Source organism: Aythya ferina (assembly GCF_964211825.1).
Source record: "Aythya ferina genome assembly, chromosome: 6".
Lineage (NCBI taxonomy): Eukaryota > Metazoa > Chordata > Aves > Anseriformes > Anatidae > Aythya > Aythya ferina.
In genome coordinates this window covers 17,296,244-17,315,862 of record NC_140303.1, presented here as the reverse complement: position 1 = coordinate 17,315,862, position 19,619 = coordinate 17,296,244, and the positions used below count along the sequence as shown (strand labels likewise).

General features: G+C 36.7%; 1 protein-coding gene across 4 annotated transcripts in view; it reads right to left on the bottom strand.

Moving 5' to 3' along the window:
• LOC311438752 (uncharacterized protein) overlaps nucleotides 1-19,619 on the bottom strand; it is a 228,557-nt gene that overhangs the window by 203,102 nt on the left and 5,836 nt on the right. For 2 of the 4 annotated variants that reach the window (XR_014694286.1, XR_014694287.1), the window contains 2 exons: nucleotides 19,152-19,302; nucleotides 17,463-17,620 (listed from right to left, as the gene is read on the bottom strand). The gene's annotated coding sequence lies outside the window, so the exon portion shown is untranslated. Of the gene's footprint in view, nucleotides 1-6,618; nucleotides 6,739-6,879; nucleotides 6,917-17,462; nucleotides 17,621-19,151; nucleotides 19,303-19,619 lie in introns of those variants that run through there. The other 2 variants (XR_014694288.1, XR_014694289.1) reach the window with 2 other exon arrangements.

Sequence of the window (19,619 nt, the reverse complement as noted above, 5' to 3'; positions counted from 1 at the left end):
CTTTGTTATACTGTAAGTATACATAATAGAAAACCTTTGTATTTGCTGCAGGGGAAAAGCCAACATTCAATTATATATATATTAAAAAAAAAAAAAAAAAAGATACAGACAAGTACTTTAAAGCTGTTACGAATTATGTGTTGCACGTTGAATTAACTTGGATTACACAGGGAGTAAGAAACTTAATGTATAATAAACTGGCAAGATAAAAATAATTGAGCTCTCACTTCAGACTTCTGATACATACACAGTTATGTCCCGGTATGGTGCAATTATCTCATTCAAATAAAACTGTATGCTTATAAATTTTTGTAATAAGTTAACTCAAAATTGGTTATTTATTTAACTTGCCAATAATAGCATTGCCTAATTGCCATGTACCTTTGATCTAGTTCTTCCACCTCCTCCATGCTGTTTCTCAGGATTGTCACCTACTGCAACTGCCCCAGACATGTAAATATACAAAAATAAAAAGAATGGGGCCTATTAAAATGTAACTTTTCTACTTTAGCTTACCCAGTAACAATCTGACAGATACTGAATGGTGAAGGTAATGTGTTCTTCCTTAATCATTCCCAGCTATTGGAGAAAGTCTAGCCATCAGGTTTTCCTTCACCTGCTCCCAGATCATTTGGGGAATTCCTGTCTTTTGTATGTTAGTTAGAAGATGCTGCGTGGAGAAAGAAGAAATATTAAGTCTTTGTCATATCCTAAATAGAGAAATACAGTCCTAAATTTCTTTTTGAAAGTCCATCCAAGTCCCATAGTTTGGGGATGGAGTGTTTTCTCTGGTCACCTACCACACAAGGATAACACTAATTAAGTTTTTAATTGCTAACCATTTTCTTTGGGTTAATCAGTCAGATCTGCATTCCCACATACGTTTGCTGAACAATTTTCAACATATTATGTTCTCATAGATTCTTTCATCCTTGCTGACTGCTGGAGATAGTTCTCCTGCTTTATTATCTTCCATAGCATTTTATTCGAGACTAAAGTCTCCTCAAGAAAATATATTTTTTGTCATATCTTCCATTGTCTTGTGAAATTCCAAATGCTTTGTTCTCCTCTCCTTCAGCTTTGGGACACTAAAGATTTCAAGATGGGAATCCACTAATTGCACAAGATACCCTTTTTGCCACCACAATTTAAGCACTCCACATACAGACTGCATGCCTTTGAACATCTGCAGTTGACTTTAGCCCCCAAGCCATGTGAAATTTCAGAATGGACAATCGTACAATGTAATTAGAGACAGGCTTCTCTATTATATGACTGTCAGTGAAAGCCCTTCACCAAACATTAGCCAGTCTTTTGGCCCATCTGCTGCTGTCCACTCCTTCACTCAGTTCCCAGAATGATGCCCATTTCTCTTATGTCCCCAAGATGCATAGCTGATCATTCACAGATCTCATCTCTGGATAGCACAGCTTCCTTCTCCACTGATGTCAGAGACTGACAGCTGCCTTGCAGAGAGAACTAATCATGTCTTAATCAAACACACAGATTTATCTCCTGTTACGAAAACCTATTTGCACAATGAATTATTCCAAGAAGGGCCTCCTTATTCTGAAAGAATTAACACACTTGACAAGAGCTCACTAGGTCATGTCCTTTCAACATATGCACTAGACAGAACCTTTTCAACAAGCAGAATCCCAGCTCCCCAAGGAATACCCTCTGGCACAGAAAAATGCTGAAATTCCTTTCCAAGGAAACAAATTTCTTTCCTTAAAACAAAGGAAGATGAACTGTCCCCACTGCCTTGGCATTATTCTGTTCATATATATACACACATATATATATACATATATATATACACACACGCACACACATATGTATATAGGGCAAATGACAGCTTTTTCTCTCTTTTTTCCTACCTCTTCATCATCTGCTACACAAAGATGGTAAAGGAGAATCAGGATAACTTTACATGTGTCCACAATTTGTGGAAGGTACATCCAGAAGACAAACTCCAAATAGACATTCCTCTTTCAGAGGTTCAAAGGCTTTAGCACACAGTACATGTCTGCATAAGGAAGAGACACTTCAATATGTTTAGATCTTTCTACAAACTATACTACAAGATATTAAAGCCCTGGAGCAGAAGGTAAATCCAAAAGTGGATGTTTTCATACTCCACATTTTGCTGACAGGTTAGGTTACTAACACTGAATGGAATCTGGCCACAATGACAGGAAAAATAGTGATTTCGATAAAGAAGTTGACACTGTTGGAAAGTTCCCATCTATTAGAAAGCATACTGTTTTTCCTCTAGAACTAAAGTGTTTCAAAAAATCACAACAGCTAGATTGTTAGGTATGAATGAAGGGACTGGAGAGACTGAAACTTTAGTCACTACACATGAAATGATGTTTCATGCCAAATATACACCTTTATAGAACTCTGAAAATCTACTGCAATTTTGGGAAAAGAAGGACTGTTTGAGATCTGATTTGTAGATCTTTTTGTGCTTCCCCATGCAAATAAGTCCACTCCATCAAAAATTCTCAATGGGAGTAATGCTACTTACACACAGAAGTAGTCTACTTGAGGGTAGATTTTATGAGTGACACCATGTTTTGAACTGATCTGATTCTTACCGTTTTCTTAATATCACAGCCAAACAGAGGAATGCATTTTCTGGGCCTTAAGGAAGTAGCTTGGCCTCAACTCTAAATTTATTCTTTAAATGCATTCCTAAGTTTTTGAAGTATATATAGTATCGTTGTCCTCTTCCTCTAGCCATCACGTTTACAGTTTCTATTTTAATTACACATGAGTAAGGGAGAAGTCCAGTCTCTCACAGATATGAAACAAACACAGTGAGTATTTGATGACAGATAACTTACCTGATTCAGCACCAACTGAGTTCTGTCAAGAAAATAGTCTATTTTAAAAGTGCATGAAAGTTTAAGGTCCAGACCTGCAGGGGCATAAAACAGTTACCACACATCCTTGAGCCCCCACAGAGGCTGATTAACTATGTATCTTGACATTCGTATAAAGCCAACTCCAGAGCCCAAACCCTGGGGACTTGACTGGATTTAGATGTGGGGGATTTGACAGGCTGGGCAAACTCCTGCTTGGGCAAGCAGGAACTACTGCATTAGTCTTCACGCATCTGTTAGAATGCACTGTGATATGATCAAGTCTGGCATCAAAACCTATCAACTGGGCAGCTATAGGCTGAACATGTAGGGATTGCACATAAACATAAAGCCCATTTCAACAGTGAAACCATAGTACATGTGCGGATCAGTGGGCACATGGGCAGGAGCTCTGATGAAGTCTGAAGCTTCTGGAGTAAAAGTGACCAACCCAGTAAGTAATAAACCAGTTCCATGGCAAGACTCCATAGGTTTCATTGGATCCAGATGGCTCCCTAGACTCAGCAGGACTTTATCTAATGCATGGATCCACAGACCTAGTCTCAAACTCAGACCATCAAACTCCATATGCTGACCAGAAAACACAGATGGTGCCTGAATCCTAAAGGTGTGTTTCACTCTGTGGCCTCAACATCTGACTCACCAACCAATTTTTCAATCTGAGTCTAGAAGAAGCCAAACAATTAGGTGCAAGACTGAATTCAGGAACACTCAAGACAACTGAAGTTAAGACAACACCTAACTGAGTTAGCACCATGGGACACAGCATTTGGTTCCAGAGCTGGGGTCCAGACAGGGGTCCCAGGGGCACAGTCTCAGTAGCATACTCTGTGGACTAGTATTAGTACACTTAAATTTTCTGTCTTTTTATACTCAGATCAGAAGATACAAACACATTCAGCAAAAGGTGATTATTAAAGGTTAACTTGCTGTATTTTTTTCTGCCAAATTACCAATTAATGTAGCTGGAAATAAATATTTTACAGATCTATAATCAAGCTCAGAAAGAAACTGAAGCTTCAGTTGTAGCCTCTAACTATTAATGTATTAAATTATCCTGATATATCTTCAGCTGATTATATCAAGCACTCTTCCAGAATTTGAGAGAGTAGTAATAAATTAAATGATAAATGAGTATTGATTATTTTTATTTTTAACTTATATTCCTCTAGATTTTTATATGGATATTGCCAACTGTTGCTGAGCCACAGTGAATGGAGGAAGTGGTTTCAAACAAATACTTAACAATTGTGTAATAATTGGATATCAGGATTGCATATTTTCTTCTGTTATTTCAGAGGTGCTCTAATATTAAGCAATGATGCATAGTGACTATTTTTTAAAGCCATATATGTATGCATAAATCCATCACAGAAAGTTGAACTGAACTGGGTTTTGTTCACCTGTTAAGGATGTCCAGTGGGAGGTACAGAGGAAGCAGAGGAGAATCACAGTACTGTCTCATAGATTTTCATGTCTAGTTGCTACACCGCGCCCCTTTTGAGCATCAGACCCTGCCCACCTATTTCCAGAGGAACCAGTTAAGTTTTCAAGATAATTAATGCTTAAGTAACAAACAGTCAAACAAACAAAAAAGGAACTCCTTTTCACCTTCTCTTCCCTCACTTCTCTCACTCTCTGACACCCACAGAACAAGCATGTAAAATGCAAGATGTTCTTTCCCTTATGTGAACAGCACTTGTTACAAAGGGAGCATAGCAGCTAGGTATGCCTGTTTCATTAAAAAAAAAAAAAAAAAAAATACTACCCGCATAGAACAAACAGTGTTTGATCAACATACATGCTAACAGAGCATGCCTGCATATACATTTATATAGGCACAACAAAACAATGGCTAGGATTGTGTTTGTCAACATTTAAAGATTTGGAAGTCAGAAATGCCATTGCCAACTCTTTTTGTAATGCGTGATCACAAAAGATTCCTGAAAATGCTACTATTGGCACACAAGTCATGTTGGTAACATTATCCTACATAAAAGAAATATTGTTGTAATCAGCAATTTTCTAGATGCCAAGTGCTTTTTGTTTCAAAAGCATTTTGTTTTTCTATGCAAAATTGCTACTGACAGTAGTTTTTCTTTAACATAAAAAAATTACTAGGAGAAATAATAGCTGCTATGATATCTAAAAAGTAATATTCATATTGAGTACAGTAATTCTAATAAATATACCATTTCCTAACAATTTGTGGCATAATAAATTCAGTCATTTTACAGCATATAAGAATGTTTTATTGGCCATTACAAAATTCCATTTCCTACCAGATAGCTCCCTGCAGTTTTGTCTCCCAATTACAGAAATATCCTTGAATGCTTTTTTGGGGAATCACAGGCCAAACTACATAAAAAAGACAGCTGCAGACCAGCACAGAATCTCTAAACGCTGGCTGTTGAAAACTTCCAACTACCCATTTCAGTTTTCCTTAGTAAATATGGCGTGGAAATGCAACCCCCAATTCAGACCCCACCAAATATCTCAATATTTTACTTATCCCAGGGTGTACATGTAATCAACCGTTGACAAGAAAGGAGATGCAGACGCAACGTGAGCCACACTTGAGAGATTTGTGTGGCCCACTTGGCCGCACAGCATCAGAATGCTTCAGAGAGGCAGTGGAGCAACTGTAGTTGCCACACCCATAACAGATACAGAGTCCTACAGACTTCACTATTCCACTATCCTTAGTGCAGTCCAGACACACATTTTTGGCTGCATTAAGTGCTTGCATATAATCAGCTGAAGGACACAGATGTATTATGACTGGAAATGAAAATGCAGAGGGTTCTGAAATAACAGGGGATGAGTTAATTATATTAAAGGATAGGAATTACATATACTGTGAGTAAAGAACACATAGGATGCAGCTGGATAGAGCAGTCATTCAGTTAAAATTGAAACAGTTTATGAAGGATGAGCTCTAAAATAAAATCCATTTTGCTGTCATTAAGGGAAGCTTGAATGTTAAGTCTGACAAAAAGGCTAAGCAAAGTCAGCTGGAATTTGGTATCATGTATACCAGGTCAAATTACACATTGCAAATAAGATTCACTATAAGTTTAGTGTTCATGAATCATTTGTGAACAGATTTTCTGTACTTGTAGACATACAGCAAATTACTTCTTTGTAAGCATGCCACAATCTTCTGCATTGTTGCAAATTGCTCATATTGACTATTCATAGTACATAATTGATCATTTAGTTCACAAGCCAAAATTTCCGATCTCAAAGGATGAATTGGAATTTCCAAATAAAATAGAAATGAAATAACAAAGAAAAATACACTTCTGACATGCATGTTCAGATGAATACTCATATATTTTCAAATGTGTGAAATTTTAGTAAGTCTTCAGAAACTGTGCAAACATGAAGACAGGAAAAAAAAAAAGTGAAATTGAATACACAGAAGTGCTCAACAGCTAAGTCAATAATTGACAACTGATTTTTACCTCTAATTCTCTGAATTTCAGAAGAAAAAGAATGACAAAGTACTTAAATTGCCCCCAAAGGAAGGAAAAAGCACTGAAGGTAACCTTTAGACTAAACAGTAACTGAAATATGACTTAATTCCATGGAGAAAACAGCATCATAAAAAAGCCTCATGAAAAATGAAAACACACAAAGCAGAAGAAAAACTTAGGCAAATCAAGAGAAAATTAACTTAACTGCAATTTAAAATAATTAAGGCTTCATAACATAAATGACTTACCTCATAGAAATTATCATATAAGCAGCATCTTTTTCAAAATGATCTGCCCTCAAGAAATGAAGAAACTACAGAGATTAGACAGAGGATGCAGAAAAACAACTGAACAAATATCTAAGAACACACAAGAGCAATTCCCTTAGCAGTAGGAATTTTATCTGAACCAGAATCTACTGATAAACCAAGATTATTAAATTTGTAGAAAACATTTAAAGCAAATCTAAAGAGTAAGTATCTAAAGTTACCATAGAAGAAATTTGATACCTGTCAGACAGAAATTCTTCCTTCTTCCCTCTGCAAGTCCTCAATCACAAACGTACACCACCTGACTGATTTTAATCATCAATCAACCTTAATCATCACATGTGCTGATTATTTGGAATTTTATCTTGAAAGCCATGAAGATTAAAATAATAATTTCTCATACCATCACTACTTTATTATTATTATTTAAATAAAGTGTCTGATCATCACCTTCAGAAACCATGTGACAACATCCTGGACATAAGGGGAAAAATCTAAGCCAAATGACAAATTGTTAAATAAGATCACTGACAAAAATCAGTAGAGTGATTTCACTATATTAAAAAAATGACAATGTTTAAAAAAAGTCTGATCAGTCAGAAGGACATTTCTGAAAAGCTGTCCTATTCTAAGGAACAGATTTAAATGTCTTCTAGTTAATGTTTAAAATCTTGCAAGACAAAATTAAACACATTTATCTTATTCAGTACTTAACTTTTCAAATAGTGAGTAGACTCACTGAGACTATTATCAACATTATATTCTGACTGCCTGTTTTCAATACAGAAAAAGGTACTACCCTTTACTATTGAGCTTTATGAATTTGGATAAATCAATGAGTCATGCCATGAAGTTTTTCTCTTTTTTTCCTATTTCTTTTTCTTTTGCCTTACTTTCTTACAAGCTGAGTATGAAAAATAAGTAATTAAAATCTGGAAAAAGTGGGCTAGTTTACAATGTGTTGTATTCTAATGGCCACAACAGCAAACATCAAGATTGCAATAACTCCTATGAATAAAGATTGAGATAACTGCTTTTAAGGGCTCAGAACAAATTGTTTTCCTGATCATGATGGTCTTTTTGCTCCCTAAAAGACATTATCTCAAAGCAATGGTAGACATTCAAAAGATTTTTGTGAAGAGTGTGAAAAGTTTATTAATTTCTCATGCAGTGTGACAACTCACCTGCCGTTATTCATTATTATGTTCAGTAACAGGAATAGGAAATGCTACAGAAAGAACAAACAGACAACAAAAAAAAATCCTTTGGCCAACGGTAGAGGAATGCTGCTGTGTTTGATGGCTAGGTTCAATTCATTTCCAGGTGGTTAAATACCCACTAGGTTCAATTCAGTTCCAGGAGTTTATGTACCGACAAATACACATGAAGGGATAAGAATAAAAAAATAAAAAATAAAAATAAAAAATGGCACATGGCATAGAGGTAACAAATCATTTTGTAATTGACATTCTAACAGGGGATGACATAGCTAGGCATCACTTAAGGCAATACAACTACTTAGGGAACGCTATGAACTGAAAAGGATGTGTAGAGCAGGGAATACAGCTGATACATCTAAATAGGAATTCAAGATAGAAGTAGTCTTTTCTGGTCATCTACAAAACTTTTTCTGTTGTACGACACCATTCTGTGATGGTTTAATGCATCCCAAATCAAAGGGGCTTGTGTCTTCAGATTCTTAAGTTTGTTACCAGTACTGGTGTTATAAACTTATTGCACAAATTTGCACAGATTTTTAAGGAACATTTATGTACTTTGCTATTAATAAGGCACTATTACAACATTGCTATAGCAACACAAGATATAGTTGAGAAGACATTTTCTAAATCTTTCTACCCAGGTGCTTCTAACTTTAAAATCTTTTGCAAAAGCTTTAAAATGCTCACTTGGTTCAACTTAAATATCTCAAGTCTGTTGTCAACATAATAGCAAACAATTCAGAAAATAAAATGGGAAGGGAAATGTCATGTCTGATGAATCAGAGTATATAAATATTATACTTCCTGTATTAAGAGAGAGATTGAGATGATTCAGTAACAAGGAAGTGTAGATATGATGAATGCAGCTCAAAGTTTACACAAACCTAAGTCAGAAAATTAAAAATTATGATATACTCAAGACTTGTAATGCTGCCCTAGGCATAGAGATTAACATACTAAGTAGTGCACACATTAAATGATCAAATTAAGCAGCATACACAGCAATACAATGTACCATGTAAGCACAAGTTAAGGGTATTTTGGGAAACAATTCCTCTTCTTATGTGTACAAAACCTTATGCTAACATAGGACCAGATTTACCCTGGCAGAAATGCAGCAGAAATGACAAGAAAGCCCATGAATCTGTCCTTGAGAATTTTTCCCTTTTACAAGCTGTTTTCAAAAGCAAGAAGTTTTCACCTACAGACCTATACGCAGGGGCCACAGATTGGTGCTAGCTCTTCTTGGCCACTAAGCGATGCCGGTCTACCTTGGCTCTCTGGCATTCAAGTGCTAGACCATTCATTGAAGTAAGCCACACCTGTGCAACAGAATTCTATTGTTCCAACTATGAAAGGACCCTCTAAGGGAAGGTGAAGTACTCTATGAAGCCTTCATTTTTTTTCTTTCCTGTTTCACCTGAAGACTGTAAAGCTAACCATTCTCACAGCTAATGTGTATTTTCATTTCTGGTTAAAAGAGTGAAGTCAAAACTTCACACAGAATACAAATGCCTTATTTATTTATTTATTTATTTATTTATTTATTTATTTATTTATTTGGAGTCTATGTTGAATTGTGCTGTTCTGGTCATGATGAGATAATCATGACTAGAATTACAGGAATATATTTCCCTACTCCAGAACAGGATAAAGCTATTTCTGACAGGTATTTTCTCTAACCTCTACTCAGAAATCCTCAGTAATTCCACAATCTCACAAGACATCCTACCCTATTTTTGCTAGGAAGTTTTTCATGATGTCTAACATAAATCTCTCTTCCTGCAATTATGCTGAATTTATCTCTTAAAGATAAAGTAGGAAGTTCAGCAGGAGATGATGTGTGAATGATGATGTGGTGACTTGTGAAGCTACATCATCACTCCTCAATGTGTTATTCTGTAAGGACAAGCAGTTTATATTTTCACTAGAGATCATTTGGCTGAAATAGACACATTCCTGGGGGGGAGGAGGAAGGGGGAAGGAGTCCAAATTTTAATGCAATCTCATTGCTACTATGCAGTTTTTCAGTTCTACTCAGGAAACAATATGAAAGGGATTTTCATGGAATATGTATGTTTGCATATAATAGAAATTAGATACTGAAATAAAAATTGCATTTTCTTATTTTTGCATTTGAAAAATTTTCTATATGCAAAGAAAAGAACAATCTACAGAAAAAGTCCTGTATAAATAGCAGATACAGACTAATAGACACTAAAGACTAGAATATTTTCAAACAGCTATTTGAAAAATTCATATGGAACAAGTATCTTGATTCCTGGAGAACACACTTAGCATAAAGCTTCTTTCAGAGCATTTGTTAACAGAAAATGATGATTTCCCATTTTAGGTAAGTTGGATATTTTACATTTCTTAAGGTTAAAGAAGCACAGCTGTTTCTTGCATAATCAGAAAAGAAATACATATGAAAAATACACCAACTGAGAGTTTGTGTTTCTTCCCTATGAAGTGGGTAGTTTATCGTATCGTCTGACTTTTATCGTCGGGAAGATCTGACCACACTTGGTCAAATCCTTTTTGTACAAATCTTATTGGCTATATTTTATACATTTGAATAATGATTAAATATGACAAACAATGGATGAGAAATATCGAGAGGAATATGCAGGCCAGCACCACTCTTTAAAAAGATTTCAAAGGTAGGTGGCAGAAAGGCACTCAGACTAAAGTTTTTACATCAGAAACACTGAGTTCAATTTGCACATCAGTCCTCAAAGAAAAGAATAATTTAGGTTTGGTTGGGGTAGAGAGGATGTGATCACAGACATCAATGTAGAATGAATTTAGAAGTAGAGACCACAATCTCATTTTTAGTAAGGGTATCAGTTGAGAATACCTTAACATAGGGGTATGTTTCTGTTGCTGAAGGTCTAAGTTCTCTCACTGTTGCAACAGGCCAAAGGCAAGTACAACAGCACATGACATCCATACATTTAAGTAAAATAAAGCTGGAACATCCCCGGAACAGAGCTACATTTCTGCACCAAGACAGGTTGGCAATTTGGCATCACCAAAAGCTTACAAAGTAGGATAGAGAGCAGACATGCACTGCCTTGGAGAAACCTTGGAAGAACAACAGCTCTTGGCAAAGACCTTGTTTCCAGATCCAGACCTGCTGCAATGTAATTGCAACTCCATGGAAATCACCCACCTCATCTATATCTGAGTTGAATCCTTCTGTGTTTTGCATCAGTTTCAAAAGAGCCTTTTTTCCCCCACCATAACAAGTCAATGTAAGTGCTATCAACAGCATGGCAAGATGACAGCTAGTAACAGCCATTTGGGGATTCTTAATGATTCTTATGTGTTGCTTGGGGAGGTGCTGAACTGGTGATGGTATCATCACTACTTTTGTTTTCTTGCTGAAATGAAAAGGGCTAGGGATTCGGCTCTCATTGTAGTCAACCAGTAGCCCCATAAAAAGAGTTAATATGCTGTGGTTTAATTTTCCACGTGGAACATCTCCATCTCCTTTTCTATAGGAAAAGAATCTTCAAATGAAAAGCAACCTATTAACTGAAGTTAGGGGCTGAGAATGTGGTGGGCGTGTATAAACAAACACTATATTTGCAAGCATCTGTAATAATCACTTAGTTAACAATGAATCAGTATACATCATGTTTTCTTGCTCTTGGAATCTATTCAGGCCTTTTTTTTCCCTGCTCAAGAATTTTTTGCTGATTTTCTGCTTTTTGGTAAAAAGTCAAAGACAGACAATACTTAGGAATTAAATTTGATAACTAGTCACTTACTGTGAAGAAGGTTATACAGAAATATGTTTGCTGTCAAAAGTGCTCATTTATCACTTACATGACACCTAGGGGACAGAAGTATGCTGAAGCACGAAAATGGTACACTCAAGTTAAAACATTTATTGTTTCTCTCTTTTCTTCACACCTTCAAATAAGATATATGCTCTTGCAATTGAAAGCCTATTCAGACCTGAAACTAACTCAGATCTCTGAAACATGTTTAACATATTCTAGGTAGTGAAAAAGATAATAAGTAAATAAGGTAAGTCATTTATTTACCGATCCCCTGCAGCTACTGTATTATTTATCCCAGTGCAAACTGTTACCAAATAAGAATTGTGACATTCCACACAGGTGTAAATGATTAATTACACACAAGACACAGAGTGTAGAGCAGACTGCACAGGATGCAAAAATTTTCCCATTCTTACTCAGAGTCATTTTTAACTGTCACTAAATCCACCTAAGTACAATTTCCTTTTATTTATTTATTTTCTTCATATCCTACTTTTTTGGGTCTTTTATTCCACAGAAATTGTTAGTCTTATAAAATTCAGGATAAAATAGGATGAGTTACAGAGGTGCACCAGCATTCCTCTACAAACAACTTAATTAAAATCTCTTTACAAAAAAGAAAAGAAAAGAAAAAACAAAACAAAACAAAACAAAACAAACAAACAAACAAACAAAAAACAGTTCTTTTTTGTTCTTTTTCTTAAATGTTTTCAGATGTTTTCTGATTACATATTTCTGTTCAGGAGTGATTCCCTGCCATTCCTCTAGGACTTTGGCTAGCCTGGTGCAAGACAAGCCCATTCTACTGCAGACTTTCATCATCACGCACTGCACAGCTACTTTACTGTAATTTTTTTTTTTTTTAATGATTTAGCTATTTGCTGCTTTGATTTCAAATTTTTGTATTTCTGAGAAAGGTCTGTATAAAGAATTCCACAGTATTAAGTTAAAACTCAAAAATGTGTTAAAACTCATATGTGTTAAGGAAGCTTCAACTTACCACTGTCAACAGATAGTGCAAAACAGCATGTTTTCTTTAATTCTCCTAAGACATACTTAATATACAGAAATGTTTAAAAACTAGAAGAACAATTTGATTAACTATAACCACTGCTTACTATTCTGATACAATATAGTAGTAAAAAAAAATCAGAGATGATGTCTATCCCAAATATTTTTGATATAAATAGACAATGCACAGACTGTAGATTAAGAAACAAATATCATTAAATAGCAGTTCTGCAAGTATTACAATCCATGAGGTCTTCTTTCTGTTAGTGTTTACTTTGTGATTGATTGCTTTGTTTGCTTTACTGAATAATATTAATGGTATACCATGAGTTCACCTGTTATTGGTCAGCAAAGAATACACACAGGAGAGAAAGGCTGCAACTATGGAAAAAGCTGAAATCAGAATTTACATCTGGAGAATCCACAAAGGACAGAAATCCAGACTGAGGCTCTAACAGCAGGTTTTAAGTGAGATCTAGCAAGTTCTAATAATGCTAATATAACAAGAATCCCACAGTCCTCTGCACGGATTTTCTAGTGTCTAGTAGGAATAAGCTCCATCTGCCTTCTTTCTTTTACAGAAGACATTAAACTCCTTTTCTTCTTTGGCCATCTTCAAAAAAAAAAAAAAAATTGGAGATGCTTTAAATCCCTCTACTCCTCTTCCAAGTTTGTCATGGTTTTGTAAGTTTTTCAAGATAAAGGATAAAAATATGCATTCATACGGTATAATTACAGAAATTTTGCTTCCCCAAGAAACAAGGCCTGAAACAAGATGAAGAAACCACTAGTAAGAAACAGCGTTGTTGTTGTTGATGATTTTTAGGGTATGAGTTGTCAAGGCTGGACAAGAAGGCATTCAAGAATGGAAAGAGCTGATCTAGAAAGAAAGGTTAAATGAGGCAATGAGGTGGGTGGCTGTCCTAGTTTCAGTTAGGACAGAGTTAATTTTCTTCCTAGTAGCTGGTAGGGTGCTATGTTTTGGCTTAGGATGAGAAGAGTGCTGATAACATGCTGATGTTTCAATTGTTGCAGAGCAGTGCTTACACCAAGCCAAGGATGTTTCAGCTTCTCACTCTGTCCTGCCAGTGGGCAGGCTGGGGGTGCAGCAAGAGCTGTGAGTGGACAGTCCCAGAGCAGCTGACCCAAACTAGCCAAAGGGGTATTCCGTACTGTATGGGGTCGTGCTGAACAATGTATAGGGGTGGCTAGCCAGGGTGGAGGGCCAGACTGCTCGGGGTTAGGCTGGGCATCGGTCAGCGGGTGGTGAGCAATTGCATTGTGCATCACTTGTTTGTACACATTATTATTAGTAGTACTATTATCATTATTATTACTATTATTGTTATTATTACCATTATTGTTATTATTATTTTTTTTTTCTGTCTTAATAAACTGTCTTTATCTCAACTCACAGGCCTCACTTTCCCATTTCTCTCCCACATCGCAGAGAGGGAGGGAGGAGGGTGAGCGAATGGCTGTGTGGTGTTTAGCTGCCGGCCAGGTTAAACCACAACAGCGACCAATCTACCAAATGAGAAATTATAGTGATAAAAACAGAAAAATGCAAATAGAGGGAAAGATGAGGGAGAAAACTGGACGGGAGAAGGAAAAATAAATGCATGAAAACAGAACAATGGATGAGACTATGGAAAGTAGTATCAGGCTTGTTGGGGAGAAAAGTTTGACACTACTTAACAAATAGTCCCTCTGGAGGACATCTTCTCAAATTATTTACAAGCAGGAATTCATTCACCTTCATGTACATGAATGATGCCAGCACTAGAAACTGCAAAAAGAAAAAAATCTTGATATTTCAGATGTCACGGGACGGCAGTGACCAGAAGCTTTGGATGTCACTGATACTCTCCAAGATGGAACAGAAGGAGCAAATAAAGAATGCTGCATACTGCAAACTACAAGAATCAGAGTGCAGCACATTGATATTTGAATGATATTTGAAAATAAACTTCAGTAAAAGAGGGCTTATGCTCCAGGATTGCTTGGAAAAGAGGTCATGGTGACAGAAGTTACAGAGCTATGACAGCTAATAACTAATAATGAGTAACAGTACGTAACCACTGACATGATAACGGGTTTGGAAATGTTATAAAAATGGAAATAATTTTAAAGATTAAAATTAACCTGGTTTAAGGATGAAAAGGTCTTCAGTTTCATTTAGTAATTTATTGAGGGTTTAAAGTTAATTTAAAGCCTAGAAATGCATCTGGATGATATTAATCCTTTCCTGAAACTGGTTTAATAAAGGCCAGGCTGTTTCTTCAGCTCCAGTACTTTCCTTGCTCACAGGAGCACTGTGGTGGGTGGTGCTGAAGATGATGTAAAAGGCAATCATCTTCATAACTGCCCATGTTCACCAAAGACTTCAGAAGTACATGACACTCTTACAAATCACATCCTGCATAACTGTGGAAAAGCAGGTATCTACACAGGAGCACAAGAGCTACAGTTTTGTTTGCACCACCTAATTCTACAGAGAGGAGACCTCTCCACTGCTCCCTTGCACATTCTCCAGAAGGAATACCATAGTTCCTTGACATAGCTCCATGACAGCAGCCACTGCACAGACCTCTTTTATAGTGCTAAGAGAAGTATGTGGTATGGAAGGGATAGACAAGGTTGGCATATTATTTTTCAGCTCTTGTAAATAAATGATCTCTTGCTTTCAAAAAAAAAAAAAAAAAAGTTAGTTTTGTTTCTGGAGAACAGTCCCACAAGGAGCCTGAGCAGTGTCTGAAGCCTGGCTATTCTTGATGGGGGGGAAGTAGAGGAGGGAGGGGGGCAGGTACCACAGCAAACAGTCAGAAAACTGCACTAGTAGTGTTGCTCTGCTTTAAAATTAGATATGTTTCATAACAACTCTTTCTACTCATTTTTAAAGTTGATCGTTTTCCAAGAAACACTGAATTGACAGTACCTGTCTTTTAAATGAATTTGGCTGGAATATAATGAGATGCAAACGACAACCCAGAAGAGAGGTTATTCTGTATTTCCAACTGGTGGTCTCAAAGAACCTTAACAATAAGTATCTATTAATGCTTTCAAGGACCTGAATGGTAAGTTAGAATAATTCTCCTCATTTTACAGATGAGGAAACTCTGACACAGATCAGTTTTGTGACTGCTGGGGTCACAGGGTAGCAATGCTATCTATCTCATCTGTCAGTCTCTGCTGCCCTTTCCCACAGTATATGATCTTCTCTCAAGAATTAATAACTAATATTACAACAGGCCACAAGCCTAAATTTGCTCTTTGCCCAGACAGGGTTTATCTAACTTATTTCCTCTTCTCACTCTTCATTCTGACCTTTTCTGCTTTCCTCTTTTTCTTCATTGCAGATTTAAGCTGTGTACATGGTGAGGATAGCAGGGCTAAAATAACATGTTATACTTTACCCTGAGGGCTGTGAAAGTTGTGATCATTCTTATCTGTTTCAGCAAGGGGTTCAAAAAGGTTTCTCTGTTGCCAAAAAAACCCTTGTCTTCTACTGTCATGAGACTTACCCTTGAGGTTAGGAGAAGTGCTGTTCCTAAAGTAAAGTAGATGGCAGGAGAGAACATCGTCTGAAAATGAGCTGCTCTAGGTAGTGACTTGGAAAACAAAGCTTTAAAATTCAATAATGATATTCTGAAACTGACCCAAATTCTGTGGAGGGCCAGCCTACACAGGGAAGCAAACCTCTTAGATCCCAGGCAGCACGGTAACTATTAGAGAGCAGGTACACCTGAAGACAGAACAGAAATCTCCCGTTTCTAATGGGTAATGGAAAAAGTATTTATTTGTTACTGGGAAGATTTGTTGTATGTGGAAATGTCAGGACAACTGGTCATACTCAAGCAAGGTACCAAACAAAACACTGGTTTACCTCTTCAGATATGGTCCTGACAATGTCATAAACCCTCTGTCATGGCCTGAAGCATCTTGCAGTAGAGGTGGACAGGAACCAACCCTCATCAAAAGTAGGTGTTAGTTTAACTCCATATTTCTAGGAAGCACCTTTTCGCAGAAACTTGCTGACATCTTTGCAGGATATTAAGACCTGTGCTTGCTGCATGACTGTTGCCTGCCAAGATGACTGGCCTGTTAAGTATGCTCCTGTTTCCTTACAGTACGGTCCTTCTTCCATGGTTTGCTGTGTTCAGCCCAGTGTGAGAAATTAATCTACAGTCCCAAGATACTACAGACAGCCAATTTTGGACTGTTGAAACCTCATTGATATAGCTGAGGATATTGCAGGACATCTGCAAGTATTATACCTTCAAACTATTTTCCAATTTGCTTTATTCCTGTTATATCTGACAATACTGTCAAGAAAATAGAGGAAGAGACAGTAAGGAAAGTGAGACAAATCTCCTAGTGGTGGTCACCTGCAGGAGAACCCACATTCTCAGAGAAAAACAAAACAACAACAACAACAACAAACAAAACCAGATGATTTTCTCTTTAGTGGATACTTTAAATCACCTAAACTTAAAGATTTTCAGATTGAAGGGCAAACAAGCGGAGTAGATGTGCAACTTTATTTTTCAGGCCATTCCTAAGTTTCTAATTGTGTTTGTGATGTGACCAATACATGCCAAGCTGGTTATCCAAATGACAATCATGTGACTGATTGGAGAGACAATTTGGGAATGTCTGAGTGTGGTCTGTGTGTAAAACCTGCAAACACCAATCTTGGGACCTCTCTGTTGTGGACAGATCTGAGAGTTGACTTGATGGCAGATACCTTCAAATAATATTACTACCATTTTACCATTTGTGGCTGAATAGTATAGCGTACCTTCTCTCCCTGCGGTTTTGAACAGCCTGGTGGACTGAGTTTGGCTAGCTGGCATCATCTGATCTGGCTTTCTTAATGCAGGTCAGGGTAGAGCTGTAGTTCAGCACTGAGGTCAAAATTCAGCAGTTCTTGATCTTTCACTCAACAGCATGAGTTTTCTGTTCATGTAGTACAAAAAGAAACAAACATAATCAATTCACATATAATTACTCGTGAGAATTATGCATTTATTCACCTCTGTCAGGCTTTTCTTGCATCACAGGGTAGTAGAGGACAACATTAAAGGAGATTTATATATCTGAATCCTGTGGAGTGGAAGATGAGTGCTTTCTCCCAGTTGTTTCTCAATTTCCCTTTTTCTTCTTCTTCTATTTTTTGTCCTTTTAGATAGTTTAGAATGACCCATCAATAGCATATTAAATGCTAAGAAACAATGCAAAGAAAAAAAAAGTTGATTTGCACTTTAAAGCCTCTTTTCTGACATACATGTCTCTGTAGGGTAGGATTCTCTGAAGGAAGAATTTTGGAATGTAAATACTGACTTTGCTGCTTTCTTGGTACAAAATGATGTATCATTGCACGTCTTTTTTTGTTTGTTTGTTTGCTTCAGGATCTTACACATTCTGATTCACTTATCCATACTGCCAAAGTTTAATAGCTATTAATTTGATAAAATGAATCTTAATATCACTGTATTTCTTCATAGAAAGAAGTACACATGACACAAGCATTTCATCTAGAATTATGTTATACCATCCTATTTCAAAGATAAGTTTGAGAAAGATAATTAAATAAGGAAAAAATGTACTCTGGAGACTTAAAACGCACACCGCAAAACATCCATTTTTAAATGGATATGCTTTAACCACTTCAGACTACTGGAACCATTTTGGTTCTCTATCTCCTTTATCCTTGGTTTGATGCTGAGATAGGAAAGTATCATACCAGAATGTCATATCTATATTGGAGATGAGAAGATATCATATGTACAATATCAATGGGAGTTACTAGCTTTTTTTAAAAAACAATATGGCCACCTGTTTATGTACTGGGATTTAGACGCTTCACTTTAAATACCTGTGTCCCAATTCAATGCTAAATTACATGAATTTTCATTCCATTGACCTCTAAATTTCCTTTTTCCATTAGTAGGATTAATACAGACTACTAGCATTACTATTTAAAATCACGAGCAGCCTGACAGCAAAGGCCAAAAGTTCGTTCTCACACATAGTTGAAAGAGGGACAAAAATAAGCAGACTTCAGGAATGATGATCTCCATTTAGCAAATTAATTAAAACAACGTAAGGTAACATAGGAATAAGAATACCCCTGAGACATTTTTTTTTTCATGGCTTTCAAGATCATGGATACAGTACAAAGTAAAGAAATCTTTTGATGTTAGATGTGTGGAAGCAGCTTCCCTGGCATATTTTTTCTGCTGTTTTGAAGTTAGTACCATGTTCATATTTGTTCTGGCATAGTATGGTCTCTTCTGTTTTTATTTAACCAGAAATCACTCCTAAAAACATAGTATATTAATATTCACACTAAGCATTAATGAGAACATAGTAAAGAGGAAGTAAAAGGTAACTGTTAGAGATTCAAAGATGAATAGGCAGTGCTACAGTTAGATCAATGCAAGCAGAGGTGGCATGAGATAAACCTGCTTTTTCTAGTTTTCCTCACCTGCATTTCACAGAACACAGAAACATCATTTTAGCTTCACTCAGGTTGGAAAACCTGAAACACTTTAAAGATGGACTTCAGCAAACACTCTGACTGCCTCATGATACTGTGTGTTCAGTGATACAGAAGTGCAGGTATACAGTTCTCCTACCTGTAGAGACAGAGTTAATTCACATGTTTATTAAACATTATAAGTAGAAGCACGGACAACAGTGTCACATTGCATTGTGAAGGAGGGCTGCAGGAGCAGCTGGGATTACTGCACTGGAAAACACATAACAGTCAGTCTGTTGACACACATGTGAATAAAGGTAGGGAAATGACACTGTGGATTTTTGAGAGAAAAGCCACCTGAGGGATAACTGCATTTGGCCGTGCAGCTGTGCTCTGCAGGGGCATGGAGACATCTTTGATCTCTCACTCTCTGCTGGGAGCTTGGCACAGGCAATGCACGTGGCTGGCCAGGAA